At 44.4% G+C, this 14,295-nt stretch overlaps 12 non-coding genes across 12 annotated transcripts; all 12 read right to left on the bottom strand.

The window, feature by feature from the left end:
• Positions 1-1,197: 1,197 nt before the first annotated feature.
• TRNAE-CUC (transfer RNA glutamic acid (anticodon CUC)) lies at positions 1,198-1,269 on the bottom strand. Its single transcript has one exon. It is a non-coding gene; the product is annotated as a tRNA-Glu (tRNA).
• Positions 1,270-2,326: 1,057 nt separating this feature from the next.
• Positions 2,327-2,398, bottom strand: TRNAE-CUC (transfer RNA glutamic acid (anticodon CUC)). Its single transcript has one exon. It is a non-coding gene; the product is annotated as a tRNA-Glu (tRNA).
• Positions 2,399-4,835: 2,437 nt separating this feature from the next.
• Positions 4,836-4,907, bottom strand: TRNAE-CUC (transfer RNA glutamic acid (anticodon CUC)). The gene has a single exon. It is a non-coding gene; the product is annotated as a tRNA-Glu (tRNA).
• A 2,437-nt stretch (positions 4,908-7,344) lies between these two features.
• TRNAE-CUC (transfer RNA glutamic acid (anticodon CUC)) lies at positions 7,345-7,416 on the bottom strand. The gene has a single exon. It is a non-coding gene; the product is annotated as a tRNA-Glu (tRNA).
• Positions 7,417-8,623: 1,207 nt separating this feature from the next.
• On the bottom strand, positions 8,624-8,695 carry TRNAE-UUC (transfer RNA glutamic acid (anticodon UUC)). Its single transcript has one exon. It is a non-coding gene; the product is annotated as a tRNA-Glu (tRNA).
• A 353-nt stretch (positions 8,696-9,048) lies between these two features.
• TRNAE-UUC (transfer RNA glutamic acid (anticodon UUC)) lies at positions 9,049-9,120 on the bottom strand. Its single transcript has one exon. It is a non-coding gene; the product is annotated as a tRNA-Glu (tRNA).
• Positions 9,121-9,199: 79 nt separating this feature from the next.
• Positions 9,200-9,271, bottom strand: TRNAE-UUC (transfer RNA glutamic acid (anticodon UUC)). The gene has a single exon. It is a non-coding gene; the product is annotated as a tRNA-Glu (tRNA).
• Positions 9,272-10,651: 1,380 nt separating this feature from the next.
• Positions 10,652-10,723, bottom strand: TRNAE-CUC (transfer RNA glutamic acid (anticodon CUC)). The gene has a single exon. It is a non-coding gene; the product is annotated as a tRNA-Glu (tRNA).
• A 78-nt stretch (positions 10,724-10,801) lies between these two features.
• TRNAE-UUC (transfer RNA glutamic acid (anticodon UUC)) lies at positions 10,802-10,873 on the bottom strand. Its single transcript has one exon. It is a non-coding gene; the product is annotated as a tRNA-Glu (tRNA).
• Positions 10,874-13,584: 2,711 nt separating this feature from the next.
• On the bottom strand, positions 13,585-13,656 carry TRNAE-UUC (transfer RNA glutamic acid (anticodon UUC)). Its single transcript has one exon. It is a non-coding gene; the product is annotated as a tRNA-Glu (tRNA).
• Positions 13,657-13,735: 79 nt separating this feature from the next.
• TRNAE-UUC (transfer RNA glutamic acid (anticodon UUC)) lies at positions 13,736-13,807 on the bottom strand. Its single transcript has one exon. It is a non-coding gene; the product is annotated as a tRNA-Glu (tRNA).
• A 353-nt stretch (positions 13,808-14,160) lies between these two features.
• TRNAE-UUC (transfer RNA glutamic acid (anticodon UUC)) lies at positions 14,161-14,232 on the bottom strand. The gene has a single exon. It is a non-coding gene; the product is annotated as a tRNA-Glu (tRNA).
• Between the last annotated feature and the right edge of the window lie 63 nt (positions 14,233-14,295).

Raw genomic sequence — 14,295 nt, 5'->3', positions numbered from 1 at the left:
ATAACCAAGCTTGGTGGGGGGGTATTGTAACACCCGTATTTGGCTCCCCTCCCCAAGCAATGTAAAAGTATCGAAAAGGTATTTTTCCTACTGAAAAATACCTCTTAGTCATCTCAAGAGAGATGCCCCAAAAAACCCACGGGTCCCGCGCTTTGCGCGCTGACCACGTGATGGAAAGTTTTTTCGCCTATCATCCCAAAACCCCTTTTGTCCGCGAGAGGCGTTAAGCCGGGGTTGAGGGAGAGAGAAAGACAGTTCTAACCAAGAGATGGTTGAGAGAGGTTAAAAGGTTTTTCTTTGACTAAATTCATGTAAATAAACTTATGTTTTTTTTTCTTATATCCTCAACGTGCGGTTGGACTCAATTATTTTGTAGTTCTAAGGCAAATAACCCCCTCGCGCTGCTCAATACGCGATTGCCCGCTACAACCCTAGATATTATTCCTATAAATGTGTCTTTAATTTCATTCTTCAAAAGCGGTACAAAAGCACTCGGTCCGATACCGGGAATCGAACACGGGCCTTCTGAGTGAAAGCCAGATATCCTAGCCACTAGCCCATATCGGACTTGCTTAACCAAGTCTTAATTATATTTATAAACCTATATCCTTAAATCTATTCTTGAAAAGCGGTACAAAAGCACACGCTCCGATACCGGGAATCGTACTCTCGCCTTCTGGGTGAGAGCCAGATATCCTAGCCACTAGACCATATCGTACTTGCTCAACCAAGTCTTAATTCTATTCTTGAAAAGCGGTACAAAAGCACTCGCCCCGATACCGGGAATCAAACCCGGGCCTTCTGGGTGAAAGTCAGGTATCCTAGCCACTAGACCATATCGTACTTGCTCAACCAAGTCTTAATTCTATTCTTGAAAAGCGGTACAAAAGCACTCGCCCCGATACCGGGAATCGTACCCGGGCCTTCTGGGTGAGAGCCAGATATCCTAGCCACTAGTCCATATCGGACTTGCTTAACCAAGTCTTAATTCTATTCATAAACCTATATCCTTAAGTCTATTCTTGAAAAGCGGTACAAAAGCACTCGCTCCGATAACGGGAATCGTACTCTCGCCTTCTGGGTAAGAGCCAGATATCCTAGCCACTAGACCATATCGAACTAGTTGAACAAACCCTAAATATTATTCCTATAAATGTGTCTTTAAGTTTATTCTTCAAAAGCGGTACAAAGCACTCGCTCCGATACCGGGAATCGAGCCCGGGCTTTCTGGGTGAGAGCCAGATATCCTAGCCACTAGACCATATCGGACTGGTTGAAACAACCCTAGATATTATTCCTATAAATGTGTCTTTAATTTCATTCTTCAAAAGCGGTACAAAAGCACTCGGTCCGATACCGGGAATCGAACACGGGCCTTCTGAGTGAAAGCCAGATATCCTAGCCACTAGCCCATATCGGACTTGCTTAACCAAGTCTTAATTATATTTATAAACCTATATCCTTAAATCTATTCTTGAAAAGCGGTACAAAAGCACACGCTCCGATACCGGGAATCGTACTCTCGCCTTCTGGGTGAGAGCCAGATATCCTAGCCACTAGACCATATCGTACTTGCTCAACCAAGTCTTAATTCTATTCTTGAAAAGCGGTACAAAAGCACTCGCCCCGATACCGGGAATCGAACCCGGGCCTTCTGGGTGAAAGTCAAGTATCCTAGCCACTAGACCATATCGTACTTGCTCAACCAAGTCTTAATTCTATTCTTGAAAAGCGGTACAAAAGCACTCGCCCCGATACCGGGAATCGTACCCGGGCCTTCTGGGTGAGAGCCAGATATCCTAGCCACTAGTCCATATCGGACTTGCTTAACTAAGTCTTAATTCTATTCATAAACCTATATCCTTAAGTGTATTCTTGAAAAGAGGTACAAAAGCACTCGCTCCGATACCGGGAATCGAACCCGGGCCTTCAGGGTGAAAGTCAGGTATCCTAGCCACTAGACCATATCGTACTTGCTCAACCAAGTCTTAATTCTATTCTTGAAAAGCGGTACAAAAGCACTCGCCCCGACACCGGGAATCGTACCCGGGCCTTCTGGGTGAGAGCCAGATATCCTAGCCACTAGTCCATATCGGACTTGCTTAACCAAGTCTTAATTCTATTCATAAACCTATATCCTTAAGTCTATTCTTGAAAAGCGGTACAAAAGCACTCGCTCCGATAACGGGAATCGTACTCTCGCCTTCTGGGTAAGAGCCAGATATCCTAGCCACTAGACCATATCGAACTAGTTGAACAAACCCTAAATATTATTCCTATAAATGTGTCTTTAAGTTTATTCTTCAAAAGCGGTACAAAGCACTCGCTCCGATACCGGGAATCGAGCCCGGGCTTTCTGGGTGAGAGCCAGATATCCTAGCCACTAGACCATATCGGACTGGTTGAAACAACCCTAGATATTATTCCTATAAATGTGTCTTTAATTTCATTCTTCAAAAGCGGTACAAAAGCACTCGGTCCGATACCGGGAATCGAACACGGGCCTTCTGAGTGAAAGCCAGATATCCTAGCCACTAGCCCATATCGGACTTGCTTAACCAAGTCTTAATTATATTTATAAACCTATATCCTTAAATCTATTCTTGAAAAGCGGTACAAAAGCACACGCTCCGATACCGGGAATCGTACTCTCGCCTTCTGGGTGAGAGCCAGATATCCTAGCCACTAGACCATATCGTACTTGCTCAACCAAGTCTTAATTCTATTCTTGAAAAGCGGTACAAAAGCACTCGCCCCGATACCGGGAATCGAACCCGGGCCTTCTGGGTGAAAGTCAGGTATCCTAGCCACTAGACCATATCGTACTTGCTCAACCAAGTCTTAATTCTATTCTTGAAAAGCGGTACAAAAGCACTCGCCCCGATACCGGGAATCGTACCCGGGCCTTCTGGGTGAGAGCCAGATATCCTAGCCACTAGTCCATATCGGACTTGCTTAACTAAGTCTTAATTCTATTCATAAACCTATATCCTTAAGTGTATTCTTGAAAAGAGGTACAAAAGCACTCGCTCCGATACCGGGAATCGAACCCGGGCCTTCTGGGTGAAAGTCAGGTATCCTAGCCACTAGACCATATCGTACTTGCTCAACCAAGTCTTAATTCTATTCTTGAAAAGCGGTACAAAAGCACTCGCCCCGACACCGGGAATCGTACCCGGGCCTTCTGGGTGAGAGCCAGATATCCTAGCCACTAGTCCATATCGGACTTGCTTAACCAAGTCTTAATTCTATTCATAAACCTATATCCTTAAGTCTATTCTTGAAAAGCGGTACAAAAGCACTCGCTCCGATAACGGGAATCGTACTCTCGCCTTCTGGGTGAGAGCCAGATATCCTAGCCACTACACCATATCGGACTTGCTTAACCAAGTCTTAATTATATTCATAAACCTATATCCTTAAATCTATTCTTGAAAAGCGGTACAAAAGCACACGCTCCGATACCGGGAATCGTACTCTCGCCTTCTGGGTGAGAGCCAGATATCCTAGCCACTAGACCATATCGTACTTGCTCAACCAAGTCTTAATTCTATTCTTGAAAAGCGGTACAAAAGCACTCGCCCCGATACCGGGAATCGAACCCGGGCCTTCTGGGTGAAAGTCAGGTATCCTAGCCACTAGACCATATCGTACTTGCTCAACCAAGTCTTAATTCTATTCTTGAAAAGCGGTACAAAAGCACTCGCCCCGATACCGGGAATCGTACCCGGGCCTTCTGGGTGAGAGCCAGATATCCTAGCCACTAGTCCATATCGGACTTGCTTAACTAAGTCTTAATTCTATTCATAAACCTATATCCTTAAGTGTATTCTTGAAAAGAGGTACAAAAGCACTCGCTCCGATACCGGGAATCGAACCCGGGCCTTCTGGGTGAAAGTCAGGTATCCTAGCCACTAGACCATATCGTACTTGCTCAACCAAGTCTTAATTCTATTCTTGAAAAGCGGTACAAAAGCACTCGCCCCGACACCGGGAATCGTACCCGGGCCTTCTGGGTGAGAGCCAGATATCCTAGCCACTAGTCCATATCGGACTTGCTTAACCAAGTCTTAATTCTATTCATAAACCTATATCCTTAAGTCTATTCTTGAAAAGCGGTACAAAAGCACTCGCTCCGATAACGGGAATCGTACTCTCGCCTTCTGGGTGAGAGCCAGATATCCTAGCCACTACACCATATCGGACTTGCTTAACCAAGTCTTAATTATATTCATAAACCTATATCCTTAAATCTATTCTTGAAAAGCGGTACAAAAGCACACGCTCCGATACCGGGAATCGTACTCTCGCCTTCTGGGTGAGAGCCAGATATCCTAGCCACTAGACCATATCGTACTTGCTCAACCAAGTCTTAATTCTATTCTTGAAAAGCGGTACAAAAGCACTCGCCCCGATACCGGGAATCGAACCCGGGCCTTCTGGGTGAAAGTCAGGTATCCTAGCCACTAGACCATATCGTACTTGCTCAACCAAGTCTTAATTCTATTCTTGAAAAGCGGTACAAAAGCACTCGCCCCGATACCGGGAATCGTACCCGGGCCTTCTGGGTGAGAGCCAGATATCCTAGCCACTAGTCCATATCGGACTTGCTTAACCAAGTCTTAATTCTATTCATAAACCTATATCCTTAAGTCTATTCTTGAAAAGCGGTACAAAAGCACTCGCTCCGATAACGGGAATCGTACTCTCGCCTTCTGGGTAAGAGCCAGATATCCTAGCCACTAGACCATATCGGACTAGTTGAACAAACCCTAAATATTATTCCTATAAATGTGTCTTTAAGTTTATTCTTCAAAAGCGGTACAAAGCACTCGCTCCGATACCGGGAATCGAACCCGGGCTTTCTGGGTGAGAGCCAGATATCCTAGCCACTAGACCATATCGGACTGGTTGAAACAACCCTAGATATTATTCCTATAAATGTGTCTTTAATTTCATTCTTCAAAAGCGGTACAAAAGCACTCGGTCCGATACCGGGAATCGAACACGGGCCTTCTGAGTGAAAGCCAGATATCCTAGCCACTAGCCCATATCGGACTTGCTTAACCAAGTCTTAATTATATTTATAAACCTATATCCTTAAATCTATTCTTGAAAAGCGGTACAAAAGCACACGCTCCGATACCGGGAATCGTACTCTCGCCTTCTGGGTGAGAGCCAGATATCCTAGCCACTAGACCATATCGTACTTGCTCAACCAAGTCTTAATTCTATTCTTGAAAAGCGGTACAAAAGCACTCGCCCCGATACCGGGAATCGAACCCGGGCCGTCTGGGTGAAAGTCAGGTATCCTAGCCACTAGACCATATCGTACTTGCTCAACCAAGTCTTAATTCTATTCTTGAAAAGCGGTACAAAAGCACTCGTACCGATACCGGGAATCGTACCCGGGCCTTCTGGGTGAGAGCCAGATATCCTAGCCACTAGTCCATATCGGACTTGCTTAACTAAGTCTTAATTCTATTCATAAACCTATATCCTTAAGTCTATTCTTGAAAAGAGGTACAAAAGCACTCGCTCCGATACCGGGAATCGAACCCGGGCCTTCTGGGTGAAAGTCAGGTATCCTAGCCACTAGACCATATCGTACTTTCTCAACCAAGTCTTAATTCTATTCTTGAAAAGCGGTACAAAAGCACTCGCCCCGACACCGGGAATCGTACCCGGGCCTTCTGGGTGAGAGCCAGATATCCTAGCCACTAGTCCATATCGGACTTGCTTAACCAAGTCTTAATTCTATTCATAAACCTATATCCTTAAGTCTATTCTTGAAAAGCGGTACAAAAGCACTCGCTCCGATAACGGGAATCGTACTCTCGCCTTCTGGGTGAGAGCCAGATATCCTAGCCACTACACCATATCGGACTTGCTTAACCAAGTCTTAATTATATTCATAAACCTATATCCTTACATCTATTCTTGAAAAGCGGTACAAAAGCACACGCTCCGATACCGGGAATCGTACTCTCGCCTTCTGGGTGAGAGCCAGATATCCTAGCCACTAGACCATATCGTACTTGCTCAACCAAGTCTTAATTCTATTCTTGAAAAGCGGTACAAAAGCACTCGCCCCGATACCGGGAATCGAACCCGGGCCTTCTGGGTGAAAGTCAGGTATCCTAGCCACTAGACCATATCGTACTTGCTCAACCAAGTCTTAATTCTATTCTTGAAAAGCGGTACAAAAGCACCCGCCCCGATACCGGGAATCGTACCCGGGCCTTCTGGGTGAGAGCCAGATATCCTAGCCACTAGTCCATATCGGACTTGCTTAACCAAGTCTTAATTCTATTCATAAACCTATATCCTTAAGTCTATTCTTGAAAAGCGGTACAAAAGCACTCGCTCCGATAACGGGAATCGTACTCTCGCCTTCTGGGTGAGAGCCACATATCCTAGCCACTACACCATATCGGACTTGCTTAACCAAGTCTTAATTATATTCATAAACCTATATCCTTAAATCTATTCTTGAAAAGCGGTACAAAAGCACACGCTCCGATACCGGGAATCGTACTCTCGCCTTCTGGGTGAGAGCCAGATATCCTAGCCACTAGACCATATCGTACTTGCTCAACCAAGTCTTAATTCTATTCTTGAAAAGCTGTACAAAAGCACTCGCCCCGATACCGGGAATCGAACCCGGGCCTTCTGGGTGAAAGTCAGGTATCCTAGCCACTAGACCATATCGTACTTGCTCAACCAAGTCTTAATTCTATTCTTGAAAAGCGGTACAAAAGCACTCGCCCCGATACCGGGAATCGTACCCGGGCCTTCTGGGTGAGAGCCAGATATCCTAGCCACTAGTCCATATCGGACTTGCTTAACCAAGTCTTAATTCTATTCATAAACCTATATCCTTAAGTCTATTCTTGAAAAGAGGTACAAAAGCACTCGCTCCGATACCGGGAATCGAACCCGGCCCTTCTGGGTGAAAGTCAGGTATCCTAGCCACTAGACCATATCGTACTTGCTCAACCAAGTCTTAATTCTATTCTTGAAAAGCGGTACAAAAGCACTCGCCCCGATACCGGGAATCGTACCCGGGCCGTCTGGGTGAGAGCCAGATATCCTAGCCACTAGTCCATATCGGACTTGCTTAACCTAGTCTTAATTCTATTCATAAACCTATATCCTTAAGTCTATTCTTGAAAAGCGGTACAAAAGCACTCGCTCCGATAACGGGAATCGTACTCTCGCCTTCTGGGTAAGAGCCAGATATCCTAGCCACTAGACCATATCGGACTAGTTGAACAAACCCTAAATATTATTCCTATAAATGTGTCTTTAAGTTTATTCTTCAAAAGCGGTACAAAGCACTCGCTCCGATTCCGGGAATCGAACCCGGGCTTTCTGGGTGAGAGCCAGATATCCTAGCCACTAGACCATATCGGACTGGTTGAAACAACCCTAGATATTATTCCTATAAATGTGTCTTTAATTTCATTCTTCAAAAGCGGTACAAAAGCACTCGGTCCGATACCGGGAATCGAACACGGGCCTTCTGAGTGAAAGCCAGATATCCTAGCCACTAGCCCATATCGGACTTGCTTAACCAAGTCTTAATTATATTTATAAACCTATATCCTTAAATCTATTCTTGAAAAGCGGTACAAAAGCACACGCTCCGATACCGGGAATCGTACTCTCGCCTTCTGGGTGAGAGCCAGATATCCTAGCCACTAGACCATATCGTACTTGCTCAACCAAGTCTTAATTCTATTCTTGAAAAGCGGTACAAAAGCACTCGCCCCGATACCGGGAATCGAACCCGGGCCTTCTGGGTGAAAGTCAGGTATCCTAGCCACTAGACCATATCGTACTTGCTCAACCAAGTCTTAATTCTATTCTTGAAAAGCGGTACAAAAGCACTCGCCCCGATACCGGGAATCGTACCCGGGCCTTCTGGGTGAGAGCCAGATATCCTAGCCACTAGTCCATATCGGACTTGCTTAACCAAGTCTTAATTCTATTCATAAACCTATATCCTTAAGTCTATTCTTGAAAAGAGGTACAAAAGCACCCGCTCCGATACGGGAATCGAACCCGGGCCTTCTGGGTGAAAGTCAGGTATCCTAGCCACTAGACCATATCGTACTTGCTCAACCAAGTCTTAATTCTATTCTTGAAAAGCGGTACAAAAGCACTCGCCCCGATACCGGGAATCGTACCCGGGCCTTCTGGGTGAGAGCCAGATATCCTAGCCACTAGTCCATATCGGACTTGCTTAAACAAGTCTTAATTCTATTCATAAACCTATATCCTTAAGTTTATTCTTGAAAAGCGGTACAAAAGCACTCGCTCCGATAACGGGAATCGTACTCTCGCCTTCTGGGTAAGAGCCAGATATCCTAGCCACTAGACCATATCGGACTAGTTGAACAAACCCTAAATTTTATTCCTATAAATGTGTCTTTAAGTTTATTCTTCAAAAGCGGTACAAAGCACTCGCTCCGATACCGGGAATCGGACCCGGGCCTTCTAGGTGAAAGCCAGATATCCTAGCCACTATACCATATCGGACTGGTTGGAACAACCCTAAATATTATTCCTATAATTGTGTCTTTAAATTCATTCTTCAAAAGCGGTACAAAAGCACTCGCTCCGATACCGGGAATCGAACCCGGGCCTTCTGGGTGAAAGCCAGATATCCTAGCCACTAGACCATATCGGACTTGCGTAACCAAGTCTTAATTCTATTCATAAACCTATGTCCTTAAGTCTATTTTTGAAATGTTTTACAAAACACTCTCTCCGATACCGGGAATCGAACCCTGGCCTTCTGGGTGAAAGTCAGATATCCTAGCCACTAGACCATATCGGACTGGTTGGAACAACCCTAAATATTATTCCTATAAATGTGTCTTTAAATTCATTCTTCAAAAGCGGTACAAAAGCACTCGCTCCGATACCGGGAATCGAACCCGGGCCTTCTGGGTGAAAGTCAGGTATCCTAGCCACTAGACCATATCGTACTTGCTCAACCAAGTCTTAATTCTATTCTTCAAAAGCGGTACAAAGCACTCGCTCCGATACCGGGAATCGAACCCGGGACTTCTGGGTGAAAGCCAGAGATCCTAGCCACTAGACCATATCGGACTGGTCGGAACAACCCTAAATATTATTCCTATAAATGTGTCTTTAAATTCATTCTTCAAAAGCGGTACAATAGCACTCGCTCCGATACCGGGAATAGAACCCGGGCCTTCTGGGTGAAAGCCAGACATCCTAGCCACTAGACCATATCGGACTTGCGTAACCAAGTCTTAATTCTATTCATAAACCTATATCCTTAAGTCTATTCTTGAAAAGAGGTACAAAAGCACTCGCTCCGATACCGGGAATCGCACCCGGGTATTATGGGTGAAAGCATAAGTGAATCATATTACAGCTCCCTATAAGTACTGGACGTAGGTTATGCTTTTTTATACAGCGTTTTCTTCCAAGACATCCAAGCCCGCCATCTATAGCTCAGTTTTACAAGTATAGTTTTCCCATAAACCCAGATCTTGAGTTAGGTTAACCTACGGAAGTTCCGGTTGATGATAATGGCTGTCAGTGTCGTGATTAGTGTGAAGCTTATTATCGCGTTATAATTTTGATTTAGAATGCCTTATGTTAGGATCAATGTAACTATTTGCAATGGTTGCATGCCCACATTAAAGAGACATCTGAACACGATCTATGTGATATTAAAAGCACTTAACCGTAAGAAACTAAAAAAACGTTTTGTAAAACTGAAAAATATTGACCAGCATCTTTCGCAAACGGAAAACGTTAAAGCATTGAAAAAATTTGTCACACTTAAAAAAGGAAAACAAATTTCTATGTCGACGCACATAACCTTTAATTATTAATAAATCGGTCCAACTATCCCCGCTAACCTTTAAATCGATCGGTGGAAGCTTAGCTCAGTGCTGTACTGTACTAGGGATACATTAGAAATATTCTAGCATGATGAAGGCTATTTTGATAATTTTAATTCATATTAATTTCCTTTTCAACACAAGCGTTTAAAAAATACCTATAGACCGCGAATTATTTTTTTAAATCGGAAAAATAAAGTGGACTTCCACTATTATATTCACAACACAACACTTTGTATGGAACAACTTGTTTCCCTCCGCGCTCTTCCCTCTCAAACCTTTCCTCATTGGCTACCAGCCTACCACTTACTTCCGTTTGCTTCGCCCGCTTATTAAAAATTAATTTCGCGCCAAAATCATTCCTCTGATTTAGTTCACAAATTCGCCGCTGCGTTTCGCATATACCCTTTTCTCTTCAGTGCTAGGAGACAATGCTGATGCACGGCGATGTTATATCGTCCAGTACTTCTAGGGAGCTGTAATATGATCCACTTCTGGTGAAAGCCAGGTATCCTAGCCGCAAGACCATATCGGACTTGCTTAACCAAGTCTTAATTCTATTCATAAACCTATATCCTTAAGTCTATTCTTGAAAAGCGTTACAAAAGCACACGCTCCGATACAGGGAATCGTACTTTCGCCTTCTGGGTGAGAGCCAGATATCCTAGCCACTAGACCATATCGGACTAGTTGAACAAACCCTAAATATTATTCCTATAAATGTGTCTTTAAGTTTATTCTTCAAAAGCGGTACATAGCACACGCTCCGATACCGGGAATCAAACCCGGGCTTTCTGGGTGAGAGCCAGATATCCTAGCCACTAGACCATATCGGACTGGTTGAAACAACCCTAGATATTATTCCTATAAATGTGTCTTTAAGTTTATTCTTCAAAAGCGGTACAAAGCACTCGCTCCGATACCGGGAATCGAACCCGGGCCTTCTGGGTGAAAGCCAGATATCCTAGCCACTAGACCATATCGGACTTGCGTAACCAAGTCTTAATTCTATTCATAAACCTATGTCCTTAAGTCTATTTTTGAAATGCTTTACAAAACACTCTCTCCGATACCGGGAATCGAACCCTGGCCTTCTGGGTGAAAGTCAGATATCCTAGCCACTAGACCATATCGGACTGGTTGGAACAACCCTAAATATTATTCCTATAAATGTGTCTTTAAATTCATTCTTCAAAAGCGGTACAAAAGCACTAGCTCCGATACCGGGAATCGAACCCGGGCCTTCTGGGTGAAAGTCAGGTATCCTAGCCACTAGACCATATCGTACTTGCTCAACCAAGTCTTAATTCTATTCTTGAAAAGCGGTACAAAAGCACTCGCCCCGATACCGGGAATCGAACCCGGGCCTTCTGGGTGAAAGTCAGGTATCCTAGCCACTAGACCATATCGTACTTGCTCAACCAAGTCTTAATTTTATTCTTGAAAAGCGGTACAAAAGCACTCGCCCCGATACCGGGAATCGTACCCGGGCCTTCTGGGTGAGAGCCAGATATCCTAGCCACTAGTCCATATCGGACTTGCTTAACCAAGTCTTAATTCTATTCATAAACCTATATCCTTAAGTCTATTCTTGAAAAGCGGTACAAAAGCACTCGCTCCGATAACGGGAATCGTACTCTCGCCTTCGGGTGAGAGCCAGATATCCTAGCCACTACACCATATCGGACTTGCTTAACCAAGTCTTAATTATATTCATAAACCTATATCCTTAAATCTATTCTTGAAAAGCGGTACAAAAGCACACGCTCCGATACCGGGAATCGTACTCTCGCCTTCTGGGTGAGAGCCAGATATCCTAGCCACTAGACCATATCGTACTTGCTCAACCAAGTCTTAATTCTATTCTTGAAAAGCGGTACAAAAGCACTCGCCCCGATACCGGGAATCGTACCCGGGCCTTCTGGGTGAGAGCCAGATATCCTAGCCACTAGTCCATATCGGACTTGCTTAACCAAGTCTTAATTCTATTCATATACCTATATCCTTAAGTCTATTCTTGAAAAGAGGTACAAAAGCACTCGCTCCGATACCGGGAATCGAACCCGGGCCTTCTGGGTGAAAGTCAGGTATCCTAGCCACTAGACCATATCGTACTTGCTCAACCAAGTCTTAATTCTATTCTTGAAAAGCGGTACAAAAGCACTCGCCCCGATACCGGTAATCGTACTCTCGCCTTCTGGGTGAGAGCCAGATATCCTAGCCCCTACACTATATCGGACTTGCTTAACCAAGTCTTAATTATATTCATAAACCTATATCCTTAAATCTATTCTTGAAAAGCGGTACAAAAGCACACGCTCCGATACCGGGAATCGTACTCTCGCCTTCTGGGTGAGAGCCAGATATCCTAGCCACTAGACCATATCGTACTTGCTCAACCAAGTCTTAATTCTATTCTTGAAAAGCGGTACAAAAGCACTCGCCCCGATACCGGGAATCGAACCCGGGCCTTCTGGGTGAAAGTCAGGTATCCTAGCCACTAGACCATATCGTACTTGCTCAACCAAGTCTTAATTCTATTCTTGAAAAGCGGTACAAAAGCACTTGCCCCGATACCGGGAATCGTACCCAGGCCTTCTGGGTGAGAGCCAGATATCCTAGCCACTAGTCCATATCGGACTTGCTTAACCAAGTCTTAATTCTATTCATAAACCTATATCCTTAAGTCTATTCTTGAAAAGCGGTACAAAAGCACTCGCTCCGATAACGGGAATCGTACTCTCGCCTTCTGGGTGAGAGCCAGATATCCTAGCCACTACACCATATCGGACTCGCTTAACCAAGTCTTAATTATATTCATAAACCTATACCCTTAAATCTATTCTTGAAAAGCGGTATAAAAGCACACGCTCCGATACCGGGAATCGTACTCTCGCCTTCTGGGTGAGAGCCAGATATCCTAGCCACTAGACCATATCGTACTTGCTCAACCAAGTCTTAATTCTATTCTTGAAAAGCGGTACAAAAGCACTCGCCCCGATACCGGGAATCGAACCCGGGCCTTCTGGGTGAAAGTCAGGTATCCTAGCCACTATACCATATCGTACTTGCTCAACCAAGTCTTAATTCTATTCTTGAAAAGCGGTACAAAAGCACTCGCCCCGATACCGGGAATCGTACCCGGGCCTTCTGGGTGAGAGCCAGATATCCTAGCCACTAGTCCATATCGGACTTGCTTAACCAAGTCTTAATTCTATTCATAAACCTATATCCTTAAGTCTATTCTTGAAAAGAGGTACAAAAGCACTCGCTCCGATACCGGGAATCGAACCCGGGCCTTCTGGGTGAAAGTCAGGTATCCTAGCCACTAGACCATATCGTACTTGCTCAACCAAGTCTTAATTCTATTCTTGAAAAGCGGTACAAAAGCACTCGCCCCGATACCGGGAATCGTACCCGGGCCTTCTGGGTGAGAGCCAGATATCCTAGCCACTAGTCCATATCGGACTTGCTTAAACAAGTCTTAATTCTATTCATAAACCTATATCCTTAAGTCTATTCTTGAAAAGCGGTACAAAAGCACTCGCTCCGATAACGGGAATCGTACTCTCGCCTTCTGGGTAAGAGCCAGATATCCTAGCCACTAGACCATATCGGACTAGTTGAGCAAACCCTAAATTTTATTCCTATAAATGTGTCTTTAAGTTTATTCTTCAAAAGCGGTACAAAGCACTCGCTCCGATACCGGGAATCGGACCCGGGCCTTCTGGGTGAAAGCCAGATATCCTAGCCACTAGACCATATCGGACTGGTTGGAACAACCCTAAATATTATTCCTATAATTGTGTCTTTAAATTCATTCTTCAAAAGCGGTACAAAAGCACTCGCTCCGATACCGGGAATCGAACCCGGGCCTTCTGGGTGAAAGCCAGATATCCTAGCCACTAGACCATATCGGACTTGCGTAACCAAGTTTTAATTCTATTCATAAACCTATGTCCTTAAGTCTATTTTTGAAATGTTTTACAAAACACTCTCTCCGATACCGGGAATCGAACCCTGGCCTTCTGGGTGAAAGTCAGATATCCTAGCCACTAGACCATATCGGACTGGTTGGAACAACCCTAAATATTATTCCTATAAATGTGTCTTTAAATTCATTCTTCAAAAGCGGTACAAAAGCACTCGCTCCGATACCGGGAATCGAACCCGGGCCTTCTGGGTGAATGTCAGGTATCCTAGCCACTAGACCATATCGTACTTGCTCAACCAAGTCTTAATTCTATTCTTCAAAAGCGGTACAAAGCACTCGCTCCGATACCGGGAATCGAACCCGGGACTTCTGGGTGAAAGCCAGATATCCTAGCCACTAGACCATATCGGACTGGTCGGAACAACCCTTAATATTATTCCTATAAATGTGTCTTTAAATTCATTCTTCAAAAGC

Source organism: Phalangium opilio, unplaced genomic scaffold (assembly GCF_054372755.1).
Source record: "Phalangium opilio isolate 3A_F unplaced genomic scaffold, DU_Popi_V2 ptg000039l_2, whole genome shotgun sequence".
NCBI classification, from domain to species: domain Eukaryota; kingdom Metazoa; phylum Arthropoda; class Arachnida; order Opiliones; family Phalangiidae; genus Phalangium; species Phalangium opilio.
The sequence above is the reverse complement of the archived record's forward strand: the minus strand, read 5'-3'. Positions and strand labels throughout refer to the sequence as shown.